The sequence below is a fragment of the Canis aureus genome, chromosome 2 (genome assembly GCF_053574225.1).
Source record: "Canis aureus isolate CA01 chromosome 2, VMU_Caureus_v.1.0, whole genome shotgun sequence".
Classification (NCBI taxonomy): Eukaryota; Metazoa; Chordata; class Mammalia; order Carnivora; family Canidae; genus Canis; species Canis aureus.
The window spans coordinates 45,723,955-45,746,600 of NC_135612.1; the positions used below are offsets into that span (position 1 = coordinate 45,723,955).

General features: G+C 38.5%; 1 long non-coding RNA gene across 1 annotated transcript in view; it reads left to right on the forward strand.

The window, feature by feature from the left end:
• Nucleotides 1-16,380: 16,380 nt before the first annotated feature.
• The window catches only part of LOC144290614 (uncharacterized), a 34,017-nt gene continuing 27,751 nt past the window's right edge, over nt 16,381-22,646 (forward strand). The window contains exon 1 of the long non-coding RNA XR_013358179.1: nt 16,381-16,517. This is a non-coding gene — a long non-coding RNA (uncharacterized LOC144290614). The remainder of the gene's footprint in view (nt 16,518-22,646) is intronic.

The window sequence follows — 22,646 nt, forward strand, 5'->3', positions numbered from 1 at the left end:
TTTTTTAAATATTTATTTCTTTTTTCCCCCAAGAGGAAAAGCAAGGGGACAGAAGTGAAAGTGGGCATGATCTTGAGGAAATAGAGAAGAAATGAGCCTATTAGGGCAGAAGTGAGAGCAGAATGATCTGGAATGAAGGGAAGACTATAAGCAGTGGAAGAAAGACAAAAGAAGAGATTCAGTTCCTGGTACCTTGATCCACTGGGCAGGCAGCAGGAAGCACGACCAGGGGCATAAATGGAAGCAATCCTGGAGAATCATGTAGGGCTCAGAGGCTCTTCCAGGCTATATGATGATCAAAGGTCCACAGGAAGACAAATGAGGGGACAGGTGAGGGGAAGTACTGAGAAGGTGGGGAGCAGGTTCAGAGCACAGCCTTGGGCTAGGCAGCAGGTGAAAGGCTGGCCAGATATTACCCCTGGTTTTATTCCCTTAAAACCTTGGGAGGCAGAGTCAATTTCCTTACGGACATATTTACATTTCAAATTTTAGAGCTCTAAGGGAAATTGCCAAGAGAAAACTTGAGGCATAGGTATAGGCAGGTACTTTCCTATACCATGAGAACTTTTGTTCTTTTAAGGAGGCCCTTTTCCTAGGAACAAACATATTTAAAGATTTTTTTTTTTATGACCATACATATGTCAAATTGAAGTGGAGATTCAGCAACTCTGTAATCAACCTGAGAATATTAGTACAAAATTTTTTCCTTTAGGTTTTTGGAATAGTCTATCCTTACTGATCTCATTACCAGAAGAAAAATCTCTTTATTGGTAACATATAGACATGGCGGCAACATTCCAATCTCTGATGCCATCTGTGACCTTGCACCTGGAAGGTCAAAATTGCCTATGATAAACTTGTTAGCAAAAACTACAACTAGAATAAAGAGAAGTTAATTCTATAAAATTACACAATTCTGAACCCTGACATAAGAAAGATGTTAATGGCTTGTTATTCAGATATAGGCAGCTTTTACTTGGGTTTGCTTGAGCTTATGTTATCCTCCTGGGTAATAACATTTAGTTTTTAAAATTGTGTAATCATAAATATGCTGTTTGGATGACCTGTTTTATTTAGAAAGTATATTAAAAGCATGAACCTTGGAGTCAGGCAACCCGGGTTCAAATCTTGGCATGGTGATGTACCAGCTGTATGACCTTGAGCAAATTTACTTAACCTCTTGAGAATCAATGCCTTCATTTATAAAATGGGATAAAAATAATACTTATCTCATGAGAATTAAATGAGTTAGTTTATGTAAGTACTTAAAACATAGTAACAAATAGCTATTATTGTTTTTTTAATTATAAAACGAATATGTGCATGCCAAAATTTTAGGATACAGAAATGTATTTAAAAAGGAAAATAAAAATGATATCTTCATCCTAACAGCTAGGAATGATTACTGCTTGTCCTAGTTCTTATACTTTGTGGGTACTTGTTTTTTTACAAAATTGGAATTACAGCATATATATGGCTTAATTTATTTCATTTATCTTTTTCTCATTCAAGGTGATAGATACATGGATAAATTAATATTCTCTCATGTGGATGTAACAAAGTTTATTTAAACCCACTAGAGGTTCGGATGCTTTATAAATGTATGCCATGATAAATAATACTGAACTGGACATCTTTCAGTACAATCCTATTCCTGTTTTTCCTATATACTTTGGGTGATTAAAAATAAATATTGAATTACTATGTGGGCAATGCCAAAATACAAGAAAATCATCATTAAATAGTTTCAAATTTGGAAGCAGGGACACAGCAAAAGTTGAACTCCTTGAGGTCCCCATTAAAATTTAAGAGTACCAATATATTTATCCTTTCTTCTTCATCTCTTTCTCCATATTCAATTCTCTGGATTTCTTGAAATTCATCATTTAAAATTTTGAAAACCTAGGGTAGAAATATTCATACACATTAACATACTTAAGCTTAATTAAAAACTAATATGAATGGCTTGATTTGATAACATAGAAATGAAGGAAGTAGACATCTCAATTGAATGAGTTACATTTGGAATCTCTATTAATACTACCTAAAAATGTAAGCTAAAATTGATAGAATCTGCCCCTCAAACAACCTACTTTGATATGCAGTGCAAAATGACATATTCTACTGTGTTGTATAATAACTTCTGGGCTGAGATGTTTTCACACTGTTCAATGTCATAAAATATCATGGGTCATAAAAAATTCTACTACCTCTACTTGAGATTAGGGATATTTGTGATATATAATATCAGTTTGCAGATTTCAACCTCTTAATTGAAGACTTCTTTTTTAAAAAAAATTATTTATTTATTCATGAGAGACACACAGAGAAGAGGCAGAGACATAGGCAGAAGGAGAAGCAGGCTCCTCACAAGGAGCCTGATGCAGGACTTGATCCCCGAACTGGGATCAAGCCCTGAGCCAAAGGCAGATGCCCAACCCCTGAGCCACCCAGGTGTCCCTGAAGACTTCTTCCTAATTCCAAGGATGCAACTTGATTTCTCAAAAGGGATTATTCTCATTATGATTTCAAGGATGCTGAACACTAACATTTAAGGCCATATGAATGAGTTCTAATTTCAAAAATGTCTACAAATATTCATGAATGCATCCCTAGTAGTCATTTTGAGTACAAGAGTCACTTAATGTTAAGTGTATTGAGTATTCTAAGTGCAATTTGAGTTTTTCCAAATTCAGGCAGTATGGATTTTGTCTACAAAATAATAAATTTGAAAAAGAAAATTTTGCATGGAGAAAGATTAAGAATAAAAGTCTAAAATATATTTATAGAGACAAAGTAAAAAGATAAAATGCAACAATAGACGTTAAAACAGCACAATTGAATGTTGGATGGATTATTTAACTCCTTAAGTTTAGGTCAAGTATATTTTGTAAGGTAAATGTGCTCTTATTATCTTTTTAAAGAAACAACCATTAATATTTGATAATCTTTATTATCAAATAAAGATATCACGAAATATCCTAAAAAGAAAAATTTACCAAATGGCATCTGAAAAAGTATTTTTCAAACAACATTTCAAAGATCCTTTTTTATTTATAAACTTATCTAGAGCAATGAGAAGCAAGACATACATATTCTTTTTTACTTCAAAAGTAATAATTGATTTTGTGACATGTCAAAAATTACCAAAAATATCTTTAATGTTTTCCTTATTTCAACTTCTAACAATTCATCTCATTGAAGCAACCAAAGTTAAATACTTGTTCATTCACTTCTTTATAGTGTGACCAACATAACTATAATTATGTCATATATATTATTTTGCAGTTTGTTTTTAAGAATTATCAATATATTGAAAAAATGTGTTCCTTTTCCATACCTGTGGTCTTCTTTATTTTGTTAGTATTTTTATTTATAAGTGAAGACTTTGTTTTTACATCTTGCTGTGATACTGGTTGAAAAGTAAAAATGTCAATGAAATAACGTGGAGGGTTGTTTAGAGGAGGTTAGATATTAGAAGGATACTAAAGAATTATCTGCATGGGATTAATGATATCTTTGTCACGTTCTACATAGGTAGGCAACAGTTGCCAGACATTTGCAATCCAAGATGGTTGTAGGTTCTTCCTGAGTCTACAACTATCTATTTTGCTCTGGCAAAAACCACGTAGAAAAGATTGTACAGTGTCTAGGAGGACCTACTTAGGATTGTGCAAGACAAATTCCTGAGAAACCTACTTGTGCAGAATTTGGACAGAATCTGGGAGAAAGATGAGTTGCCTCAGTTATATACACCATTCCTATGTTGAGCAGCCCAAACACATTTCTCAGGCTGCTAGCCAAATGACTAGGTGGCCCAAAGTGTGGAAGAAATATCTCAAAGGTAATTTTCCTTATTCAAGTGGAAGTTGAAGGCTAGATTCCTTATTCTTCCCTCTCTTCAGATCCCAACGAAGCAGCCTTCTCCAACTACATTATGATTCCCAGGACCCGTCACTTGTAGCATAAGCAGCCCTCCCCAAAACAAAATATAACATCATAACTTGTTGCCCTTTTTCTCTTCCAAAAGGGTAATGCCTCAGTGCTGTTGCTAAACCACTAATCAAAACACCCCTCCTCTCATCTTCTTCCCAGAAACATTCAGAGTCCTACTCCGTGAAAAACTGAGACATGTATTTGCTTTTTTTCTCTCATAATCAGTGAGAGGATGTAGATCTTGATGTAGAGGTGTGGAAGAAAGCAAAACTCTTTTGCTCAAAGAGGAAAAAAAAATGGATGGGGGGGGAAGGAAGAAAGGACAGTATTTTAAATAAATCTAAAGACTGAATGGATTTGATTCTAGCTAAATCATCAGGCTGACCTTTATAACATCTGATGCAAATGAATTTCCACTCAAATTTCTCATGTTCTGTATGCAGTCTTTACATCAGAACCCAATCTAGAATAAATTCACACAAATGCCTTGCCTTCCCTCCACATGGCAGACTTAGAATTCTCTAACCTGCCCCATGCCTTTGCTTGCTTTTCCTCTTCCCCTGCCCTCTAAGGGTGTATTCTTAGGCCCGGGAAGAAGTCAGAGCCAGCAATTGTGCACAAATCATCTCCCGGCTGAAGTTTTTGGTGGCAGCCAAGAGAGGAGAAGGGAAAAAAAAAATTAGAAAAATTTCAATTTCAGGACCATTATTATTTTCATTAATCATAAGAGGCGCTGTCACCCCTGTCCTTATTCTTTAGAAGGAGATCTATTATACGGTCCATTTAGTCCAAGCCATATTACCTCATATGTTTTCCTGGCTGACCAAATAAGACTTAAGAGATAAAACAATTTACTGTTCATTATGATCCGTGTCACTGGAATCAATCTATTAACCTACATTAACTGGATATGTGACGATATCTCACATACACGCTTCCTCAGTTTAAAGAAAAGGCGAGAATCTGGGGAGGGGGCAGGAAGAGCGAGGGGAAAGGAAAGGAAAGGAAATCAGGGCCCATAAAATGCAGCAGACGTATAATTTGCCAAGCGAATACAACTTCATTTTCCAGTGCCCACTGCTGCGCCCTCCACATCTTCACGCAGCCCCTGACCTGTAAAGAAGTCTAACAAATTGGCTTCTATTGTGGAGGCAAAAGGTGCCATCAAAGAAGGGACGGTTCGCTGGTCCTAAAGTATGATGGGAAATCTCAGGCTGGAATAAAGAGCTGCCGTTTTATGAAGTTAACCCATTAAGGTTAAAAGCAGGCAGGAAGCTCCTCGCTGGTGGGGCAGCAGCATCAGGAGAGAATCCCTCCAATCTCCTCATTCAAACAGAGGGAAGGAAGCACCAGGTGAAGGAAGAGCCACACAAAGTTAAATAAAAATCAACATCATCTTGCCATTATAAGCCATGACTATCCCCCCGTGGGGTCTCTGAACAACCCCCTCTGTTTCATTGTCTCTTCTTCTCTCTCCATGGATGAAGGGTCATAAGCATCTTAAGAAAAGGAAAGAAATCGATGGGCTGTCTCGATGTACCTCTACGTGTCAATATAACTGTAGAGTAGACAGTAGAGAGGTTAAGGTGGCACGCTCATTAGAGTGTGAATCTAGCATCTCATTTATCCTACCTTTGCAACTACTTGTTAAGAGCTCATCTGGGTGTTGGCTGGCATGATGTAAATTTCCTTCTGAGACACCAGGGCCTAGGCCATGGCTGCCCAGCCCGCAAGCAGATTCTTGCATTTCCGGTGCATTAATTCAGACCATCCAAGATGTCAATGAACTGAGCATGGTTAACTCACAGCCAGACCATGTTGTGCTCAGCGTGGGTGCAGTGCCTGTTTTCATTGTGGAGTGGAGGGAAAAAATTTCTGATTGTATTCATTTCCATTTCCTAGGTGATTTGTCTCACAATTACCATAGGAACCTGGGCTAAAAGGATAGAAATGCAAAACTCTGTTCCTTATTCAGTCTTCTCAGTTCTAGGAAGAAGGAAAAAAACACCTGTTGCATCATTGACTCTTCCCTAACTCAAGGTACAGTTAGTGTGGGCAAACTTCCAGGCATTGTGGGCCTTTGGGTGAAGGGTGAGGAGTGAGGATGTATTTCTTGACAGCTATACCTGAGTTATTGCTTACTGATCTATCCTGCTCTGGAGAAGAGGAAGTGGAAGGCAGTTGGCATTATTGGGAAGCCATGTTTTTCCTAACTCGCAAAAGGCTAGACATTACTCACAAACATGAAAAATGCTGAAAAAATATAGAGTTACTTTGTGTGCTGGAGACATCACTACACATCCTCATGGGTGTTCATGGTTGCATCCCTGACCAATGAAGTCATATTTCTTTTGGCCCATATCAAGAGAGTCATATTTTAAAAGACCATGAGGTGTCTCTTCCACTTGAAAATATACACGTAGTCCCTTCCTGCTTTCTCCAGAAGTACTGAGAGAAAAAAAAAAGGTAAAGCTAATAGCAGAAATGTCTTTATATCCTTCATTTCTCCACAAAGCTATTGAAATGAGAAAAAATAGCTTGAATTGAACGGTATTTCCACACAAACTTCTAAATCACTTTAAACATGCTGTAGCAACATTTGGGGTGTCTTTCTTTGATCTCTTCATTTTCTCTCTTTATTCTTGCCACACTGAAAAGTAGGGAATATATTTTTTCGTCTCTGTACTTGCAACACCGGAGAGTGTAGGGGACAGAGAAAGAGGGCAGGGGTGGGGGAGGACAGGTATTCCACGAGTGTTATGGAATGAAGGGGAACTGTCAAATCCTTCCAGAAATGAGTCCAGGGAGAGGTTAGTATTCTGCAGTTCCCCTGACAAGAACTCTTCATCAGGATTTGACTTGATTCTGATAATCATCTCCATTTGGGTTTTGTTTGAGCTCTTCAGATTGAATTTCCCTAACTCATTTTCCTTCTAGGACTTTTCCCTTGGAGTCATGTATTAAGACCTTTAGAAAGTGTGCTTCAAGGGGAAGGTGAAGATATTTGGCATTTGGGGCCATTCCAGATGTTGTATCCATAAGAGTCTACAGTCATAAGAGTATGTTAAGTATTTTCAGTGTTTTTTTTTTTTTTTTTTTTAATGGGCTTGTTATACTTAGTAAAAGCAAACTTAGGAAAATAAACTAAATTAAATGAATGAATCCATTCAACACATATTTTTTGAATGTCTACCTTATGATATGTTCCAGGCATGAGAGATATTGTAGTGAATAAGACAAAGTTCCCGCCTTCCCAGAGCCTGGATTCCAGTGGGGTAAGGGGACAATAACAAACAGATGAGCCTACTGTAAGCCAGATGGTGATAAGAGAGCTATGGGAGAAAAATAAAGCAGGGGAAGGAGGATATGGAGCATCACCATGTATGTAAGGGCAAGGGAGGCATGCAATGTGTATTGATTTCTATCTAGATACTTATTGTTGCACAGTGAAGCACCATAAAATGTACTGGCTGAAAAAAAAAATGCTTTATTTCTCATGATTCTGTAACTTGACTGGACTCAGCTGGGAAGTTCTCAGTGGGGGTCCTCATGAAGTTGCAGTCATCTGCCAACCAGAACCAGAGTCATCTGAAAAACTGAATGGGCTGGATGTTTAAGACAGTGTCTTTACTCACCTTGCTGTCAGGTGGAGTCTGCTCAGACACAGTCTGCTTCTGCATAACATTTCCATGTAGCTATCCTGGGCTTCCTCACAGTGTAGGGGGCACAGATAGTCAGGTTTCCTATATGTTACCCACCTTCTTCTAGAGCCAAGGATGACATGCAATCCATGTGAAAGCTGCAAGGCTGCTTATGACCTCACCTTGAAAGTTATAAAGAATCACTTCTTCCACATCCTAGTGGTCAAAAGAAAGTTGTAGGGCCCCTCAGATAAAAAGGGTGCATGAATAACAGGAAGTGTGGTTCCTTTGGAGGGTCATCTTTGCACACTGAGCTGCCATGATTGATAAAGGGTTGGCCTCACTGATAAAGTGACAGGGGTGGAGCTCTAAGGAAGTGAAGGAGCCACCTGTAATATCCATAGAAGAAATTTCCAAGTAGGTTGAACAACATGCCTGAAGCAGGAGTACCTGTGCTGTGTTTGAGGAAGGCAAGGAGGCCAGGGTGGCTCCAGTCAGGTAAACTTAGTGGAGACTTAAGAATTACGTCAGGAAAGGAAGAGAGAGGCAGAAAGTGGATAGCCTTAGTAAGGATTTGGGATTTCATTTTGAGTTATACAAGAAGACAATTGATTTTAAGCAGAACAAGGATGAGATCAGTTAGTTTTCTATCTAAGGAATTACTCATTTGTGAGAGTTTCTAACTGAAGACTTGAACAACCACTTTATTGAAAGTGTCATGGGATAACCAAATGAAAATAGGGTGGATAATGGAAGGTCTGCTTTCAGGTTTAGACTCTCCAAAAACTTACCTCCTAGAAATTATTTAATTTTTCTTGACTTTAGATGCTCCATCTGTAAAATGAAGTGTTGGGTCAGATACAGAGCTTTAAAAGGAGCTCAATAACCAGCCCCAAGAGGGGGAGAATGAATCCTATCCACCTCCCTCCTTTCAATCTGAGCATTGTTTTATTCTGCTTCCTGTATTGGACTTCCATATAAGGTTTTGTTTGATGACAGGTTTTGCCATTAAAATACATGTGAGAACCCACTAGTCTAGACAAACCCTAAGTTTGAAACTTCTAGAGTCTTGCTAAGGTTGTTGGGCACATTGAAGGGAAGATAAAACCGGGAGGCCTGGGTGGCTCAGCGGTTTAGCATTTGCCTTTGGCCCAGGGTGTGATCACAGAGTCCCAGGATCGAGTCCCACATCGGGATCCCTGCATGGAGCCTGTTTCCCCTTCTGCCTATGTCTCTTCCTCTCTCTCTCTCTCTCTCTCTCTCTCTCTCTTTCTTTCTCTTTCTCTCTGACTCATGAATAAATAAATAAAATCTTAAAAAAAAAGGAAGATAAAATAAAACCAAAAATGTGTTTAGGCCTTGACTCATATTCAAGCAGAAGCAATACTTAAACGTTTCTTCTGGGAGCCCCCAGGTAGCCTCACCCTGGGATACTCCCTCTGTGTATTCCTGTTTACTTCTCATTGAGAAATGGAGAAATAAAACAGATGGGAAAGATTGGCAAGTAGGGAGGGCAAAGATAAAATGCTTATATAATGAAGACCCAACCTTAAGTTTTGGAAGCTGGGAGAACTGTACCCTTGAGGGCTTTCAAGCAGTTTCTGTTTTCTAGGTGGGGACTGGAATTTGCCTTGTAGGCAGACCCTCCATTTATAATGGGAGGGTCTGTTTGGTGAGACCTTTTAATTAACCTTTTGTTCTTTGGGGAAGCTTCAGTGCTTCAAAGCTGGTTAATACTGAAAATCAAAGGGTTGGTAAAGCTGTGTCCCAGCAGAAGCCCAGGTGGCTCACTATTTCTAGCAATAGTTGTGGGCTTCTACAGCGTGGTACATCCCATACCCCCAGGGTTTTAGTTGAGTGCTTAGTAAAGTTTGGTTAAGTCTCAAAAGGGGATGTGGGGAATTGGAGAAAGCAGTGTGCCTGCCTTCCCAGGGGCCAGCAAGGAGACCGCTTGTGCCCAGGGAACTCTGGTCTCAAAAGGGTCAATCAGTAAAGAGTATAAGCTCCATCAGAGAAAGGGCTGCCATGTTCATAGCTGCCCCATTAGCCCTCCTAGGTCTCAGAGAGCACCGAGGGACTGCCTGCCTTCCAGAAGCTGGAAGAGCCAAGTAGCAAGCAGAAGAGGGTAGAGTGGGCTTGTCACAGGACACTGTGAGGCAGTCATATGGAATCCCACAGAAGGAGTGGGGACAGAAATTACGCAGGAGGCTTTGTGCAATAAAATAGTAGGCACAAAAGGGAGGGCAGTTTCACTCTGTAGTTACAGGCTGATTGGGACCCGTGTTACATCTATTACGGGAGATTGACTGAGGAGAAGATTCATTCCTGGATGTAAAGCTATAAAAACATCCAGGCAACAGATTCCAAATGGACAACTGAATTGCTCTTAGATTCTGGCACTCCATAGTGTATTCTAATTTTGGAGAGAACGAAAGGCTCTAGAAGCTTTATCTTACTAGTTTCTCTCTCTCGTGCAGTGACATTTTCTTTGTATTCCAACAGTGGTTCTGTTGCTTCAAAGTCAACTCAGTTGCTCATGTAATGTATTTTACTGATGGAGCAAACACCTCTCTCTCTTGCTTCTCTTTACCGTGTCCTTCCTTATTCTCTCACCTCACTAAAGTCCTTGGTAGACTCAGAAACTATAAGTAAGTAATAATTTGGTCATTTGATGTCTCAGCTCAATACCTGAAACATAATAACCAATATATGGGAACTCTTATTTTGACATTATTGTTAATGTTGTCTCCCGTTAGTCCAAAGACTAGATCAGCACTCTCCAATAAAACTTTCTGCAGTGATGGAAATGTTTTGTATCTGTGCTGTCCCTTAGGTGGTCACCAGTTGCCTGTGGCTAATGAGTACTTAAAATGTGGCTAATTCAAATAAGAAACTAAATTTTTAATTTCATTTAATTTAAACTCAATTGCATTGAAATAACCATAGGACAGTATACGCCTAGACTTATTTTTTAGGGTGAGGGTTGGGACATCTCTGTCATTTAAACCTGGCTAGAGAATTTGAATCAGAATGACCTAGAGGAGGGACACCTGAGTGGCTCAACCATTGAGGGTCTGTCTTTGGCTCAGGACAAGATCCTGGGTCCCTGGATTGAGTCCTGCATTGGGGTCCCTAATGAGGAGCCTGCTTCTCCCTCTATTTCCCTGCCTCTCTCTGTGTGTGTCTCTCGTGAATTCATAAATAAAATCTTAAAAAAAAAAATGACCTAGAGGAAATGTTAAAACACAGACTGCCGGGCTCCCATCCCAGAGTTTCTGAGTTGGTGTGTCTAGGGGATGGCTTGTGAATTTGCATTTTAACGAATAATGTGGATGTTATCGCTCTAGGGATGAGACTTTGAGAACCACTCACTGCTTCAGAGCCATCCACGGTTCTCAATTTGAGATGTACGTGGGGACTGGTGCCCAGGCTATGTCCCAGAAAAACTAAACCAGCATTTTTAAAGTTTGAGGTCATTTCCTTGTACAGTCAAGAATTCAATAAAATTCTTAAATCAGAAGGCATGTGGAATTAGGTCAGTGGTTCTCAAATTGGAACGTGCTTATGAATCACCTGGTGATCTTGAGAAAAAGCAAATATGAATGTACTAGGTCTGGGACAAGACCTAGGATCAGCTCAATAACCAGCTTCCAGGCCCTGTTGATGCTGCTGGTTCAAGGCCCACACTTTGAGTAGCAAGAGATTCAATAATCCCTGTGGTTGATTCCAACCTTTACATTCTGCAATTCTGGAATAGAGCAGACCATGTGAATCCTGGCATGCCTGCCAAAGTCTAGCACTGCTGGAGAAGAATGAGAGAGCTGTCAACAGCAGTGACAGGACTGGCCAGTGTTGGGAAGGAGGAAAGAAAAGTGGCTCCCTCCAGATGGCTGGGCCTCGCTGCTGTGAAGCTGCCAAGGATGAATGACGCAGGCAAGCACCTTCCTCCCTCTGAGCAGGAGCGGGGCAGGCAGACTCAGACTATGGCTATGAATATCATGCAAGACCCTGTGTCGTTCAAAGCCTATAAAACAGGTTTTTCTCCATGGTTTCAGCCACGGGAGAAAGGAGCTGGAGGCCAGACTGCCTGATGGTTAAACAGGGCAGTTCCATGCTCATAGCTGTCAAGTTGTCCAGCATTAAGATCCTTTAAATTAAGGAAGAAAACCAAACACTGAGGGCTCCATTACATGATTGGATAATAACCAAGGGGCAGTACAGTACTTGTAATGTCAAATAAAAAGAACACTTATTGTTACTTTTCCTCATTTCAGGTCAGAGGTGAGTTACAATTGAGGCTTCAGAGTTTAAACAGTTGATAGTGAGGTAAAGCGAAAAAGAGGATGTGCCAGTCCACCAAAGGGGGTCCCAGGAAAGATGAGGGGGTGTGGAAAGCCTCTGCATTAGCCTTGGGGTTGTTTTTGGTTTTTATGTTGTTTTTTTTCCCCTCAGGGAGAGGATGAGCATTAAGTTAATTGGAAGTTAATCATCCTATTGAAACTATCCTTTGCAAAGCTGTATATCCCCTTCTGTACAGTCAAACAGAAAGAAAAAAGTTTTATTTCCATACAGTTGTAGCCTATTACCATGAATAGAAATGATATCTAATAATGATGATTGCCTGGTGGTCTGCGTAACTTTCTTTTTCCTTTTATGGAAGGAGGAAGGAGGAGGAGGAGAAGAGGTGGAGGACAGGCAGGAAGAGGAGAAGGAGGCGGAGATGGGGGGTTGGGGGAGGAGGAACAGTTAAACCATCCAAAGCAAAGCACTTGTTTTGAATTTCAAGTACACAACCAGTGAGACCATAGCAAGTTTGTTATAAAGGGCTATTTGACAGTGATTGAAATAAGCCAAGATGAATTTCTTCAACATGTTCATTTAGAAAAGCTTTTAATTCTCTTTTCTTTCTGTCTCTCTTTCTCTCTCTCTTAAACACACACACACACACACACACAGAATTACCTACAGGGTTGATATTATAATATCCCAGGACACCACAGAGAGAGAAAATAGTGCAGGAATGCAGTGTTTTAAACATAGAACTCAAAGAAGTTCCTCTGCAACCTTGTTTTCCGCTGAATTTGGAATTTCATGTGAGAACATTTCTCTCTTGTCTCTAGTAAAAATGACTCTATTTGTTCTTTTTCAGGGACCCCCTCAAGGGTCCTGTCCCAGAACAAAATGAATAATGATGCTTTATTTTTCATAGTACCTTTTCCCAAGAAGCTCACAATGCTTTAGAAAACTGATCTCATAAATTTTTAAAACACCCTTGAGAGGTAGAAAGCAGTCATCTCAAGCCCATTATACAGGTCAGGAAACTGAGAACTGCATGGAGTTTTAATGACAGAGCCTGAAAGAAGCTGATCTTAGCTTTTCTAAATCAGCCTCCTGAGTATATGCATGCCTTCTTCATTAATGTGTCATATATGCTACTATCCACTGGCATAAGGGACTTATTTAAAAAATTCCAGAAAATGTCTATTTTTTTGAAGTAAATTATACTAACTACAACTAAATTGTCTAAATAGTTGGCCAATGATTCAGATTGCACTAAATAAATGCATATGAGTGTCTATGTATGCATGCTGACTCCATATGTATAATTAATATCATTTTGGGTTATGGAACTTTCCTGAACATGTTTTTAATATGTTTTGAAAGACAATAACATACTCCAATCTGTTGGCTTCAAGATTAAGCTGAAATACCTCCTTGTGGAGGTCTCCCTTTTGATACCTTTGCCAGTTGGCATATTCAGAGAAACAGGTGACGGAATCAAGGCCTCAGTGAAAATCAGCGACTCTCTTGCATTTGTCGCTCTTCACATCCCGGAAGGAGGTACAAGGCTCAGCTAAGAGTTCTCAGCATGAATATCACGGGCACGTTACCTGACTTCAGTTGCCCTTTTCTTCTGGTGTCAGCCTTTTAGAAAGTAGAGAACTTAACACTTAGAACTTGGGCTTGTCATGGATATATGCTTAAAGCATGATGATTGTATTGTATTGTATATTAATATAAATAATCAACTTACGACACTCTATGAGTCGACCTGTTCAGGATTTTGAAGCAATGTAATTAAGGACACTCTTCTCACTGCTGGCAGAAGTGCCTCCTGATGGCTTCCTGGTCAGGAGAAAGATAGCTCAGGATTTCTTAGGTTAGGGACATCACAGATGATTAGGAAGAATTTGAAACTGGATAAAAGAGATGAATTCAGCTGGTACAGATTTCTCAGATGACTTGAGCTTTTGAAGATTCACCTTTTCTCCCCCACCCAAGTGCCCAAACAATGAGAAGACACCCACCCAATCAGACAGCAAAATATTTATTCCTTCATGCCTCTTTTTTTCCTCTTTTTGAGCAGTTGGAGACTATCTAATCAATATCAACTCTACTTTTACAGTTTATTAGGGGTAAATCTTTATCCTATTCAAAGAAAGAAACTTACCATTCAGCTCCCCTTTCAGTTTGGGGGTCCCTGACTTCAGAGTGAACACTTCCAGGTCTGGAGCTCACTGCTTCATAAGGAGACGCACTCCACTTCCACTGATAGAAAATTCTTTCTTATTTAAAGCCCAAATCTCCTTCCCTGTCATTTCTACTCATTTGTTCCAGTTTCGTCTCTGGATCAATATAAGTCCCTTCTCTCTTTCAACTATTTAAAAGCAACAATGAGTTCCGCCCCCCCCCCCCCCCCCCCCCCCCGCCCCCAGACCCCAATCTCTTTTCAGATGTTTCAACTGCCATTCTTTTATTACTTTTTCTTGAGTCAATTCTATGGTATGTTAAGCATTAATATAAGGAAAATAAAGGGCAGCGCTTTTTAATTAAATATAGAGTTAACTCACCAACTTAGACTCACGCACTATTCCTCAGGAAGATCACAGAGGAATAACATGGCCATTGGAAAAGGACATCTAAGCTCTTTATAGCTAAGGAAGATGAAAGGAATATTTCCAGCAGGGTGGGGACTCGAAATGGCTCAGGCTTAAAAAGACATTGGGTAACTGAGACTGAATTTAAACAACACTAGAGAATAAAACGATTGAAAAAAAAAAAAAGATAATTATGTCTTACAACAATTACCCTGGCTATGAAGCAAAATTAGCATAGTCCTTTCTAATTTAAATGTGTTGAAAGTGGCTGAGCATGACAGCAGGAAATTACAAGGTTTAAGACACAGGCTTTGGTTAAAGTGATAGCAATCGGATTATTGTAGCTCTTTTCTGCTGATAGTGATGATTACAAAGTTACCTATAAATATTAACTGTTTAATGCTAGGTGAGTTTTTATTTTGTTGGCCAGTACAGAGTCATTTCACACTTCAGGTGGATTTTGTCTAATTTGTTTTTACTTAGTTCAATTTTGGTTGATTTTAACTCATCATTAATAGATTTAATTGCTTTTTTAGTTCCATACAATTCTTTCCTCCTTTCTTCCTTTCCTCCCTTCCTTCTTTCCATTTTTGGCCCCAACAAGAAAATGAAGAAGTCTTAGAGATGGAGTTTCTTCCATGGACTTTTTTTTTTTTTTCAACTTTACCCACTTTCCCATAGTAGACATCTCATTCCAATGTCTCAATTTCCAATTCAACTATGGCTTTATTTCCAAACAAAAGCTTACCAACCTGCATAACCATCTTTAGTTGACACTGCAACATAATTTGTTTAGCTGCTGTGCATAATACATTGACCCATTTAATTACTTGGCACTTTCTCATGCTTCTTCATCCTGCTCTACTTTTATGAGGGAAAAGTCATTGGGCCAATACTTTGTATATTATACACCCTCCCATCTCATCACATACAAAGTAAAATATACTTTTATTTAATACATTTTGCTTCAAGATTTGAAGTGACATGACAATATTTGGTGTAGGCAAAGGCAACAAACAAGCTTACATTGAAAATCAAACATTAATCAATAGTTAAAGGTCAAGTGGGCTGTGTAGGCAACTTAAGTAATAAAAGATTTACCCCAGAGTTTCTTAACCTTGGCAGTATTCACGTTTTGGTCTAGATAACTTTTTCGTTGTAGGGTTCTGTCCTATGCACTGTGAGACAATGAGCAGCATTCATGGCCGCTTCCCATTGGATGCCAGTAGCCACATCCCCAACTCCCAGCTGGGGCAACCAAAATATCTCCTGTGTCTCCCCACATTTTCAGATACCTGAAGGAGGAGTAGAGGAGAAACCCTGACTGGAGAATCACTGATTTAACTCAATCCAAATAAAAGACTCAGTTGTGGTAGAAAGAAGTAACATACTGCTCTCGATGGGATTGGTTTGTAGATTCTATATGTCAAACTTTAGCAATAGGAACTTGTAATGATTTGAATCTATTAGAAAAATTTCTGTTGAGGGGCATCTGGGTGGCTCCATTGGTTAAGCAACTGATCTTGATTTTGGCTCAGCTCATGATCTCTGGATCCTGGGACTGAGACCCACATTGGGCTCTCCACTCAGTGAGGAGTCTGCTTGTCTCCCCTTCTCCACCCCTTGCCTGCTCATGCTCTTTCTCTGTCTCTCTCTCAAAAAATAAATAAATAAATAGACCTTTAAAAAATGCTGTTGAGCTACTACTAGTAGCAGAACAGGAAACAGGAGTTTAAATAGGGTGGAAACTTATTTTTCTATTATGCCAAAGACGTCTGGAAGTAGGCTCTTCATCGCTGGTCTGGGAGGCTTCAACATACTTTCAGGGCCCTGGGCTCCATACATGCTTTTGATGTCATTGGTGGTGATTTTGGTTTGTTTGTTTGTTTTTGCTTTATCATTCCTAAAGCTTGACTTTCATTTTCATAATACAGCTCCCGGATATTGGTGGGTCATCAAGCCAGCTGGGTTGCTCTATTTCTAAACTGGAAGCAAGAAGAGGAACTTTCCAAGAAACCCCCCAACCACTTGGAAGTGGGAAGGAAGGACATGTGCTTTTCAGGTGAACTATTGTCAGTATTTTGATAGTGAGAAAAAACAAAAAAGGGAGAATGTATTTTGTGTTCACAACCAGAAGAGTTTCCTATTTATTCATTCTTTGATATTTTGGCAAGTCCATCTTAAATGTTTATAAGGGCTAGACATTCTGCTCTGCATTGAAGATTACAAATAAGGAATTGACTTTGCTATCTGGGAGCATATAGCCTAGAGAGGTAGAAATGTATTATTACATGATTAATTAAGCAATTAATGCATAAATTGTGACTGTTAAAGTGCTAGAAAAACACAGAGGATTTCCTGAACCTCTTCAAGACAAAATGAGTTTTTATATTTCTTCAGTACCTATAAGTGGTTTTGTATATAGTATATACTCAATAAGCCTTTGGGGACAGTTGTACCATCTGATCTGAGAATCATCAGGCTGATATAAAATATTTATGGCAATTGTCCTTATATGAATTTCTGAAATCAAAATAATAGCATAGCTATACAAGTAAACATCAGTAAACTTACATTATATTTTAGTTTCACAAATTGTAATGCTAAACCCAAATTGCAAAATATACTATCTTCAGTAAAGTCCAACAGAAATTCTATCCCCATGTTAAGGGGGTTTACCTTCAGTGATATTTGTACCAGAAAGTTCAACTGCTGAAATATTTCATTTATTATTTCTGCAGTCAATTAATATGAATTTTGCTGAACAACTTTGCAACTTGGGTGGCTCAAAAAATAAAGCTGAACCCAATTTTCCCCCCAGAATCCTATTTTTATAATCCTTTTTTGCATTTATATCATACTTCCTATATAAATAACTCTCTGTGGTGGGCGAGCAATTTAAAGTTGTTTTATCGGAATCTAGAAATCAACACATTTGGAGAGTAAACAAATTCATTTCAACCATATTAACCTTATGTATTACTCTGATTTGTGCAACACTGAAGCTTACCCACACTCAGACACAAACCCATCCAGAGACACATAAATAAGAGACTGTCAAAAATATCCCCATTATTATCTAGTATCATCCAGTCAGTTCAGAAAACAATAACAATTGAAATATGTCTGTACTAGGAGACACCTTCCTTTTATTGCCTTAAGAGATATTTCTCTATGGTTTTATTTTGCTACAGGAGAGCAATGGGCAAACTCAGGAGTTTTCTGTTTCTCGTGTGAACCTAAACTAACTAGCTCTTTTATAAAAACTATATAGGTGAACTCCTACTCTGAGATTTTGTTTTTCTATTGCTACTTGAACATCATTAAAAAAAAAAAGTCTTAAAGACTCTAAGTTTCTTAACATCAGAGTCATTACATGGTTTAATCTCTAGATGTTAAATTGGCAACAAAGCTCATTTCTCTGAAAAAAACAAAAACAGCCAAATGCATTTTACTTCCAAAACACAATATAAGTTAAAGAACTAATAAAGCTGCTACTATTTAGTGAGAAATACATTTGTCTCTTGAACATTAAAATGTATTCTCCTTTGACCAGTCTTGAGAATCAACAATCTGAAGATACCTAGAAAATTATGTGTGCAGTTCATCAGACATACATACTTAGTAATTAAGCATGTGTAGCAACTGGAAGCACAATTACTATTAATAGAATGAGAAATAATTGGTTGAAGTTTTGCATGAAAGTTATGAATACCCCTGAATGGATAAAGCATTGAAATAACTATTCACAACCGCTGAATCTAATATGTTTCTACTTGCGTTAGTTAATGGTGGAAAAATCAGGTGGAACATTTTATTGGTGTGTTACATGCATGATCTAATTGGTGTCTTGGCATGGTGCTGTCTGTGCTATTAGTGCCAAGCTGGAAAAAGGCAATTAGCCAGTATTTAACAGATTATGTTTCTATTTATATTAACTCTTCCTCATAGAGAAACTCTATTTCTCAGGTTGGCCTTTTAGATTGAAGACCGATATTGGTCCAATATCAGGTCCAAATTCAGAGTGGAGGGGATGAGAAAGAACCAACACATGGGAGCATGGGTCAAGTGGATCAGAAGCAGTCAGAATGGTCATTTTTGAAGAAAAGCATTATTTGGAGTTTAAGAGAGTTTGCCTTAGAAGTTAAGAGTTTAAGTTGATTTTTTAAAAGCATAGTCATAGTTCCTTTGAGCTCTCAAGATCTCTCCTCAATACCCTATTTTTTTCTTTTAAGAACCCTAAGAATTTGTTCCTATCCAATGCAATTTGAGTATTTAAGTGATTTGAGAATACTGAATATATAAATATTTGAGATGATTTGAGTTTATTTTTAAAGATATTAACTTAAATTTCATTTAATACACTTTTTATTTTAGAAACTTCAGATTGTCAGAATTATTTTGAAGGTAGTACAGATTATCCCACATCCAAGTTTTCCTATTATTAACATCTTACATTAATACAATATATTTGTCATAGTTGATAAGCCAATATTGATACACTATTATTAACCAAAGAACTATATTTGATTAGGATATCCCCATTTTCCCCTCTACTGTCCTTGTCCTGGTCTAGGAACTCAATCAAGATACTATCTTACATTTAGTTGCTATGTCTTCACAGGCTTCGTTTGGTTGTGACAGCTTCTCAGACTTTGTTTGCTTTGGATGACCTTGAAAGTTTTGAGGAATACTGGCTGGGTATTTGTAGAATTTTCTGTAATTGAGATGTGTGTGATTTTTGTTGCTGTTGGTTCTCATCATTAGACTCAGGTTGTATGTTTTTGGCAGGAAGAACACCGAGGTAAAGTGCCATTCTCATCACATCATATCAATATACCTTACCACTGTTATTAACCTTGTTCACCCAGCTGAGGCTAAGGTAGTGTTTGTCAGGCTTCCCCACTGCAAAGTTACTCATTTTCCACCCTTTCCTTACCGGGCTGCTGGAAGGAAGTCATGATGCACAGCTCACTCTGAAGGACAAAGTGTTATGCTCCCTCATTTATTTATTTATTTGATAAATTATGCTCCCTCATTTATTTATTTATTTGATAAATTACTCATTTATTTATTTATTTGATAAATTACTTATATTGACATAGGCTCATGGATATTCATTTTATACTTCAGTTATAATTCAATTGTAATTTTTTTATTTTATTTGTCAAATTGTTCCAGTTTTGACCACTGAGCACCCTTTCCACTGACTTCTGTGTTCTTTTGATATATCCCTATCAATGTGAGTATAACCCTACAGATTCATCTTGGATTTTGCCTTAGCCTTCAAATCAGGCATTTCTCCAAGGAGCTCTGGCTCTGGCTCCTTTCATTGGAGAATAAAAACCAAATCTGGGGGCACCTGGGTGGCTCAGTTGGTTAAGCATCTGCCTTTAGTCAGGTCATGATATTGAGGTTCTGGGATCCAGCCCCACATTGGGCTCCCTGCTCAGCAGGGAATCTGTTTCTCTCTCTGCCCCTCCCTCCCTGCTCTTGTGTACTCTCTCTTTCAAATAAATAAATAAAATCTTAAAAAAAAAAAAAAAAAAAAAGCCAAGATCTGTGTGTTCTAGGTCCTGGGGTTTTTGAGATATTGCTTAGAATAGAATAAGAAACATGATGCAGCTTAACCACAGCAGATACTCTTATAAGGAACTAATCATTATTAATGATTGCTTTGTGCCTCTTATTCTAATATTTGTTTAAAGCAACTATATTATGTAAAATTATAGTAAATTTTCCAGATTAAAGAGTTCCTTTTACCTTTTTGTCTTCTTGTTTAAAGTATCTTTCCTTTCATAAGACCAGTTGGGGCAGGGCTGAATTAAAGGAACATAATGAAAACAGGTTTATATTAGTAACAAGGCAAAGGGTTTCCTTACAATGTTCCCATTCAGCTTTTATAACAAATTCTTCAGAAGATGAGTGTTCTAGTGTCTCACACTGATTGCATTATAAAACGGGAAAATAACTACATTTTAAGAGGCATATAGAAGCGCTACCACATATTTCTCCTAAGAACACACACACACTCATATATGAATACATTAAATAATACAGTCCGCAAGTATAGATCTGCCCCCACACACAGATAATTTACAGGATGTGTGTGTGGGTATTCACACACACAAATATGCACACACACACACAGTATCACAAATCCATGATCTTTGTTTTTCTTACTGTTCATTTTGTCACTGATTTTTATGCATGTGCTCATTTACGTTGCTTACGGGGAGAAAGAGCTGTACATAAAAACAGATTATCTTTTAGAGCACTCCAGGGTTAGTTTCATTTTCCCCTCTTCTTTTTATGAAGAAAATGATAGGAAACATAAACCGGTGCCCTTAAAGAAGAAAATGCATGAAATGAAACAAGTAAGCTTTCAAAAATACGCAAAACACGACAGGCAGACCTCCAGCTTAGCGGGAGGGCCGGGGGTAAAATATGCACTGCGTACACGCACCGGTATATCTTCAGCACTTAAAAAAAGATAAAAGTGGTCTTGAAAGTGAATGAAGTTGACTCTCAAAAAGTGGGTTTTAGATGTTGAATATTTAATTCACTGATAAAAGGGACCTGATTTCCTGCACACGGCTGCCATAAATAAAAAAAAGCACATCTTAAAAGAGAAGCAATGAGCAGAAACTGACCTTTCTGTGAGCAAGCAGATGAGAGAAGGTATTTGGCTAATCCCAGCTGTCTCTGATTGGCCAGACAGCACCGTGTTGAAAATGTCTCCATCTGGGCTAATCTGCTCTCAGTTGGATGAGCTGAGGCCTTCAGAGTTAACCTGACATTTAACAATAATTACCCTTTTGAATGACCCCGGCCCAATCGCCTGCTCTCTTAGAAATCTCTTTTTTTGTGCGTGCTCCTAAACCTCTTGACTTTTGTGTTAGAGATGGGGGAAAAAAAAAAAAAAGAGAGAGATGAGATGATATTGCTTGTGTGTGTAAACACGCAGAGGTGGGTGGTTGTGTGTATTTATATATCTATACATTATATACAAATACTTATATAATATCATGCATGATAGCTGAGGATCTCCAACTGGTAATGGGGCCTGATTTCATGACGCTATTTTACAGTCCTTCATTCTGCCTTTTATTAATTCTGCCAGTTTATCAATGCTTTCTGGTATTAAAAAAAAAAAAAGGTGGAGGGAATTATATCACCAATTAAAGTGGGACAGAATTTGTTTACTAGCTATTTTATAAAAGTCAAAGTTCCAATCTGGTCTTGCTGGAGTATTGAGTGTCCCTTATCAGACACCAGGAGAAATGGTGCATGAAAAGAGGTGCAGATAGAAAAACCAGGTTCAGGGGTCATGGAGGCTAACTGTAGATGAAATGTGGCCATTTCTTTTTACCTGAGGCTGGCTTCATCTTTTCTGAGAAAGGTCATTGTGATAAAACAAAAACACATCTTGGAAAGAAAATCCGTTCTGGGGTTTTATTTGCTTAAAAAAAATAAATAAAAAGCCTTTCCCAGTTTAGGCCTGCATTTTTTCCAGTTTCCCTATCAAAGGCCATCCTGAGAAAAGGGAGTTTCTAACACTAATATTTAGTAAGGATCTTCCATAAGGCAGAAGGTTGGAATTGGATAGCCACCCAGAAGTTCAAGTACTTTCTGTTAAGTCCAAAATAACAGGGTTGGTTAGCTTGGTGAAAGTGATGTGGAAATTGCATAAGCAAAATTTCCTTTAAGCTTTGTGTTATTTGCATTTTGTCTTTACTTTAAATACCAAGAGAAAAAAAAATTTTTTTTTTAAATATCTCTCACTACTTCCTCTGTAACAAAGACGGAGAAAGCTAATATGGAAATACGCCTAGGCAGGCGTAATACACCTATGTAAGAAGCTCTGTCGGTGGTCCTACTCCACTGTGGATTTTCTTTTGAGCTGATTCTTCAGGCCCGTGCAAGGAGGTTGGAGAGAATAAGCACTCAGCCTGGTCTACTACATGGTTGCCAGTTTCACACACCCTGCTTCTGAGGGTCTCAGGCACCACTTGTTTAGAATTTGGGAAATTCTTTCCTTGGAATAATCCCCAGACCCTTCTATCACTCCACCCACTTACTTTCTAAGGTTGGAATTGACTTGATGTGTTGTTCCCCTTCAATAGCCCAAATCCTAACTATCGTCACCACTGGCCAACCTCATGGCACTGTTGCCATGGCTTGAGCTCAA